The sequence below is a fragment of the Pygoscelis adeliae genome, unplaced genomic scaffold (assembly GCF_000699105.1).
Source record: "Pygoscelis adeliae isolate BGI_AS28 unplaced genomic scaffold, ASM69910v1 Scaffold75, whole genome shotgun sequence".
Taxonomy (NCBI): Eukaryota; Metazoa; Chordata; class Aves; order Sphenisciformes; family Spheniscidae; genus Pygoscelis; species Pygoscelis adeliae.
This window is the reverse complement of record NW_008824772.1, coordinates 5,284,143-5,290,360: the sequence shown is the minus strand read 5'-3', so window position 1 is coordinate 5,290,360 and position 6,218 is coordinate 5,284,143.

The following is a 6,218-nucleotide window of genomic DNA, read 5'->3' as shown; positions in this document are numbered from 1 at the left end:
CGGTAGACAGCCCAGCCAGAAACAGGAAGGTGAAGGGGTTGTTGCAGCTGCATCAAATCTGCAGGTATCGGGAATAGACGAGCCGGCTCTTCCCTGCGGTTTTCTTCCACTCCACCTTGAATGTTGGTGTCGGGGGGCTTTTGTAGCCATGATAAAGGCCTCCGTGCTTGCACTGAGCACGGCAAAGGGCTGTTCCCGAAAATGGTGATGCTTCAGGGTAGTTTTTGGGCTGTGACAACAGATCAAGGGGGTTGTCTTTCTTTGCTGAGGCCAATGTCCTTGCTCAACCCAGAACTTGGCCAAGGCCCTGGGGTTAATGCTGGGCTGTGGGAAAGCCATGGGATGATCAAGGTCAGCGAAGGGCAGGGATGGAGGACTGAGGCTCATGGGCAGAGGAAGGATCATTACGATTATGTAAATCCTTGTTCAATATCTCCAGCTCCCCTTTCCTCTGCTGCATGCATCCCCAAACCCCAGCCAGGTCTCGTGCTGCCTCCCGATGCTTCCCCATCGCTGTCGGTGCTCTCCATCCTTCTCTCTGGGGACCGGGATGCATCCAGCTTCCCCGTGAAGGTCCTTATCCCCGGTTGCCATGACATTAGGTGGCGCTGGAAGGCCGGTAATGGGGAGAAGAGAGGGGCTGAGCAGGGATGGAGGGGTGACCCGGCACCCGCCGGGGCTGGGGGGGGATGACCCAGCTGTCTGGCTGCCTGCAAAGCCCCAGCTGCCTGCCTGGGCTCTGAGCAGGCTAGGGGACCCTCGCAGGTTCCTCTTCACATTTGGGTGCTGCTTTTAGGCGCCATTAACCTTGTGGGTGTTTGCTCCAGGTATGTCCCCACTACAGCGGTCCGAGGGGCAAGTCGGAGGGGCAGGGGGGCGCCCCCCCCCTCGCCCTCCACTCTCGAGCAGCCGGAGGAGCAGCTCCAAAGCCATTTTCCGCAGCGGGCAGGGAGCTGGGAAGGCGATGCCGTGAGTGACACCCGTCTGCTGTTGGAAGGAGGCCTGAAACGCTGAAGTCGTCGCTGCCAGCTCTTAATGTGGACTTCCCTGCTCCGATGAGTTATGGCTCAGCTTAGCTTTAATGAGACTGCGCAAAGCCGGTGGAGATCAGCATCTGGTGAGGGATGGCCTCAAGACCGGCCAGGCAAGGCTGCGCGGTTCCCTTCCTGCAGCTCCTCACGCCACACTTCCCTTGGTGTCTTGTGTGCTGCTCTGAAAGGCAGCCAGGCTGGGTACAAGCCCATCACGGTGCGGGGTGGCTGCGCAGTAAGTGCTGTTCAGTTGGGTCTTTGCAAGCTCCCACTGCTGCTTTGCACTGCTCTGCCTCAGTTTCCCCGGTCTGCAGCACTGTGCAGGCTCTGCCCTGGGGCTCCTGCCTTGCACGGGCTGCCGGGCAGCTTGGAGTAATCCAGGGAAGAAACAGGCCTGAGACACCCCAGAAGCTCCTGTTGATGCTGCATTTTGCAATTACACCCAGGAGACAAGTGCAGAGGCTCTCGCTGGCTTTGCTAATAGGCTGCTTGCTGAACTTGGCCTTTTCAAATGAGCGTTTAGAGCCTGTGAAGCGGGAGGTTACCCGTGCTCTGGAATCAGGGAAAAAACTAGCTTGAGTCAGGTCTCTGGCCCGGCAGTGAAGAGCTGTGCTGCCATTTAAAAGCCAGCTCATGTGACCAGAAAAATGGTTGGAAAAGCTTTTCAGCAGCGTGGCTAATACATAATTTTCCAGACCCATCCCTGGAGTTTGCGCGGCCGCAGAGGCGGTGTCCGGCTTTACACCATCCCCGGCCCCTCGCCGCATGAATCACCGAATTGCGGCATCCGCTGCCGGGAGCCCGGGCGAGTCTGTCTGCGCCGGGGCTTCGCTGGGAACAGATGGCTCCGGAGAGTGCTGACTTCAGCGCTTTGGCTGAGCACAAGCGTCGGCCCCTGCCTGTACCCTCCCCTCGCCGCTTGCTCTCCTGGGCACATCCTCTTGTGCCTCGTGTGCTCCTCTTCTCTCCCGATCCATCCCCAGCCCCGGGCAGGGATGACGAACAGGTTGGGGTTGGGGTACCAACTTCAGGGGTCACTGGCGTGGGTTGCCAGCCCCACTGTGCCCAGGGAACCGCTTCCCTCCTGGCGCAACATCACCCCTTCTCCAAAAGGACCCCAAGCAAATCCTTGGCTCCAGACCCACCAGAGGCTTGATGGTTTACACTCCTGACCTTAGAGACCCAAACTTCCTGAGGTTCTGCACTCCCCAAAATATTGCCCGTAGCCAGAGGGCTGTACTGGGGCAGGCAGCAGTGGGGCCGGGTCCCTGCAGTGGCTGCAGGAGCTTTCCCCCGCGCTGGATGAGTTGCTCTGGAAATCGGGGCTGCGTGAGCCCATTTCCAGAGGCCGGGAGGGGAGCAGAGGCAAAGGAGATGTAAACTCCCAGCAGCTGCCTCGAGGAGCTATTTAGGGACACAACAGCGGCAAATAAAGTTGTTGGAGGGCGAGGGCTGTTTACGCCCCAGAAAGAAGCGATTTCCTCCCTTCCTGGGGAGGAAATTTCCATTTCCAGCCCGCCAGCTTTGGCTGCCTCATCCCCAACCTTCGGGGCAGCCCTGCAAGCACATGCCACCCCGGGAGGAGGAATTATCCCTGCGGGGATGAAACCATCCCTATGTATTTTAGCTACCTTAATTACCGTGAGGGTAGGACGCGGTGGCAGCAGAGTGGAGCTGTGCCAGATCCATGCCGTGCACCATGCACAGCACCATCCCCGTGGCCTCTCTCCCACCTTTCTCCTTGCCCTGCTTTCTGCCTCGATTGCTTTTGTGGCTGCCGGGCTCCACGATACCGGCCAGCTCTATGTGGTTATTCAGGCACCAAAGTCCTGAATACCTTTATGGGATGGAGAAGACAGGGGAGGTGGGGATGGTGCCCGGGGGGTGGCCCCGGGAGCCTCCACGGGAAGGCAGCACAGGAGAAAGGTGATCTTCACCCACGTTTGCTTCTTAAATGAGACCCAGAGGGACAGGGCGAGGCGGGTGCCCAGGTGTAGGAGCGGCTGGGCTCAGACCTTCTTAATTTTTGGCTAAACTTCTGGGGAATGAGGGTTGGCAGCCGACAGGCAGGTCTGGGATGGGTGCAGGACCAGGATGGGTGCAGGACCGGGGCTAAACCTCTGGCCTGTGTCACAAGCGTCGCCTGCAAGACTCGGCTCTGGCAGAGAGACCTGTGGGCATGGTGCTGCGTTTGCCCTGTCTGATGTTGGATGCCGTTAGTGGGATGCAGGCGCCCGTGGGGACCGCCCAAGCAGGCTGTGTCACCCAGCTGCCACCCTGCCCTTCTGGGGCCAGCTCTGGCTTTGTGCTGGCAGTGCACAGACCCAGGTCCTCTCCTTCCCAAATTCCTGGTTTGGGATGCACTCACTTTGGCCAAGTTTCTCCTACAATTAGGAGGCTGACGGTAAGGGCTTGCCCTGCAGAACTGGAAATATTAAAGACACGCTCGAGCTGTGCGATGCTGCCTTGGCTGTGGGTGCACCTCAAGGGTGGATGCTGTGGGTAGGGGCTTGGGTCTATGCTGGAGGTTGATGGCCTCCCATTGACTCTGCAGGGCTGGGGGGACTGGAACGGAGGGGGCTGGGGTAGGATGAGCTGTGCAAGGCTTTACCCCAGCTTGGGATGCCAGACGCCGGTGGGATTGCAATAGGGTGCAAGGAGCCTGTGTGGAGCCCAAGGCACTTCGCCGACACCGGAGTTGGCCTGGATGGGTTAGTGCAAAGCTGGACCAACGTCGACCTCCCACCATGGTCCTCCCACATCCCCCTCGCTCCCCCGGCCTGGCTGCCAGCGGGTTCTCCCCTGCAGGAGGTGGCTGCACACCGGGAGCTGTCGGAGCACGGCGCCTTGATAAATCAACCTGCTTTCAGAGCTTCCTGTGAGAAAAGACGCCGGGGAAAGGTAACAAAGCGATGGAGAGGCTGGCTGAGCTTCCTCTTGTCGGGGCCGCACTGCGTGTGAGGGACCTTGCTGGGATGCTGAGGGTCCTGTGCCAGGCAGGGTAACACCCCAGCGGTGTGAAGGAGGAGGATGAAGGCGGGAGGAAGGCAGCTTCATGCTGGTGTTATCCCCACCCCGCCCAGAAAGCCGGGCAAAGAGGGCACAGCATCCCCGGAGCGGGTGGCACCGAGGGACTGGGGAAGTCAGAGGTTTCCAACCAGGAGGAGAAGTCCAGCTGCACCTCCCGGGGTTGTGGGCTTCATCTTGGGGTGCCGTTGGTGCTTCTGTTTCAACCTGGACCTTTGTAGATATCGGGGCACTTTTTTTGAATGCAGAAAGGACTTCTGTACTTAAATGCACAAATAAGGTATTTTGATGATTGCAGAACAGCTCCCATAAGCTGCATCATGGTGTCGTGGCCCAGACCCAGCAGCGGGTTGGATTCAGGAAATCACTGCATTTTCCCCCAGAAAAATGTTGTGGTTTTGGTTTTTTTTAAGACACTGAAGGACTTTGCCAGGAAAACTGAGAACCTGGAGGGCTTTAGCTCCTCTCAGCTCAAGGGGGTGGTTTGGCTCTTCCTTTAGCTGGGTTTGACTCCTAAGGGAGAGCGGACATGGCTGGGGTGGCCCTGCGCGTGTCACCACCGGTCCTCGCCCTCCACTGCTTGTCCCCACTGCAGACACCCTCCAGCTGTGCCCAGCTGTGCGCCAGACCTGGGTCTGTCCGTCTGTCCCACGTGTGGGGTTTGGGCTGTGATGGGGGTTAAATGTCCCGTGGGATGGAGATGCTGGAGGGTCACAGGTGAGATGGGGGAGCTGGGTATTGCCCTGGGGGGAGGGGGGGTTGCTGTTGCCCCCCTCCTCCCACCTGCATGCTGGCAGCTCTGCTGGGAAACATTTTCCCTGTGAAGCATCACCATGGCTGAAATAGGTCCGAGCCGAGACCCTCCGATGGATCCAGCCTGGGGAGCAGCCGGTCCCGGGGGGGGTAGATGAGGCCCCTGGGCTGCCGGGGGGACACTAGGGGCACAGAAGTGGCTCAGAGGTTCTGTGCCAGCCCTGAGGGACCAGGTCCCTGGAAAGCCAGTCCCCCAGACCCGGTCACACCACAACCATGAAGGCAGCAGAAGGGGTTACATGCAGCCGCTGCCGCTTTCAATGTTAAACCCCAAAGCCACCCTTTTGCTGTCCTGGGAAAAAAGATTTGAGGCAGGAGGACCTGTTGCTGATGCTTAAATCTCCTCTCCTTGGGCAAGAGAGAGGCAGTGCTGCCAGAATCAGGCAGTGGTGGGCAGGCAGGGCTGGCTGAGGGGGGGGAGTAGGATGTGGCCAGCAGGTAACCGAGAGAGGGGTGTGAGGTCCTGGTCCCCCATTGCCCCAAGCCCCCGCACTGCAGTAGCCTCGGAGATTTGGCCGAGCTCTCCTCCAGAGAGAGCGGGTGCTGGTTTTACAGCAGCTAAAATGAGGCCCAGGGGGGAAAAAAACGCATTTTCCCTTTTCTCCATTTTTGGCATCTCTTGCAACCCCAAGGTGCCCCGATGGCATCCACAGCCCCGGGCAGCAGGTGGCCAGGCTGCCTTGGGGACAGGGACAGTGTGGGGATGTCCTGCGTCAGGCAGCAGATTTTTAGGTAGGTTGAAACCTCCCTGGAAACGGCCTTTCCAGGCCCCAGCAGCCACAAGGATGCTGTTGCAGGTGGCCGTGGTCCCAGGTCGGGTAGCAGCCACCTGACAGCCCTAAATGACTTGCTTTTGGGTGGCCGTGTCCCCGTTCCCCTGCACCTGGGGAAGGCAGGGGGGTGGTGCCTGGGCACGGGCTGAGCTGGCACCCCGCACCAGCAGAGATGGGCAGATGCTCTCGAGGGTGATGCCCGGCGTTTTGGTGGCTCTAAGGTGAGGCACGGGGAGGTTTTGGAGCAGCTGCCCCCCTCCCGTGCGCGGGCGGGGGGGGGGGCTCGTGCGCCCGCCGACGCCCGGGGGCCCTGGTCCCTCTGCCTGCAGCTTGGCTGCTGCAGAGCACGGGCTGGTTTTGGGGCCATGAGGCAGACTGGGCACCCAGCCGGGGGCAAAGGGACCCCAGCAGGGCCCCTGCCCATCTCCCCCTTCCTTTGCTGGATCTCTGCCCTCGCTCCCCCCAGTCTGGCTTGCTCTAAACCAGTGCTGCGGGATCAGCTGATGCTTTAATACTGGCCCTGGCGACAGCTGGAGGATGCTGCAGCCTGTGGGGGCTTTGCTCTGTGTCACCC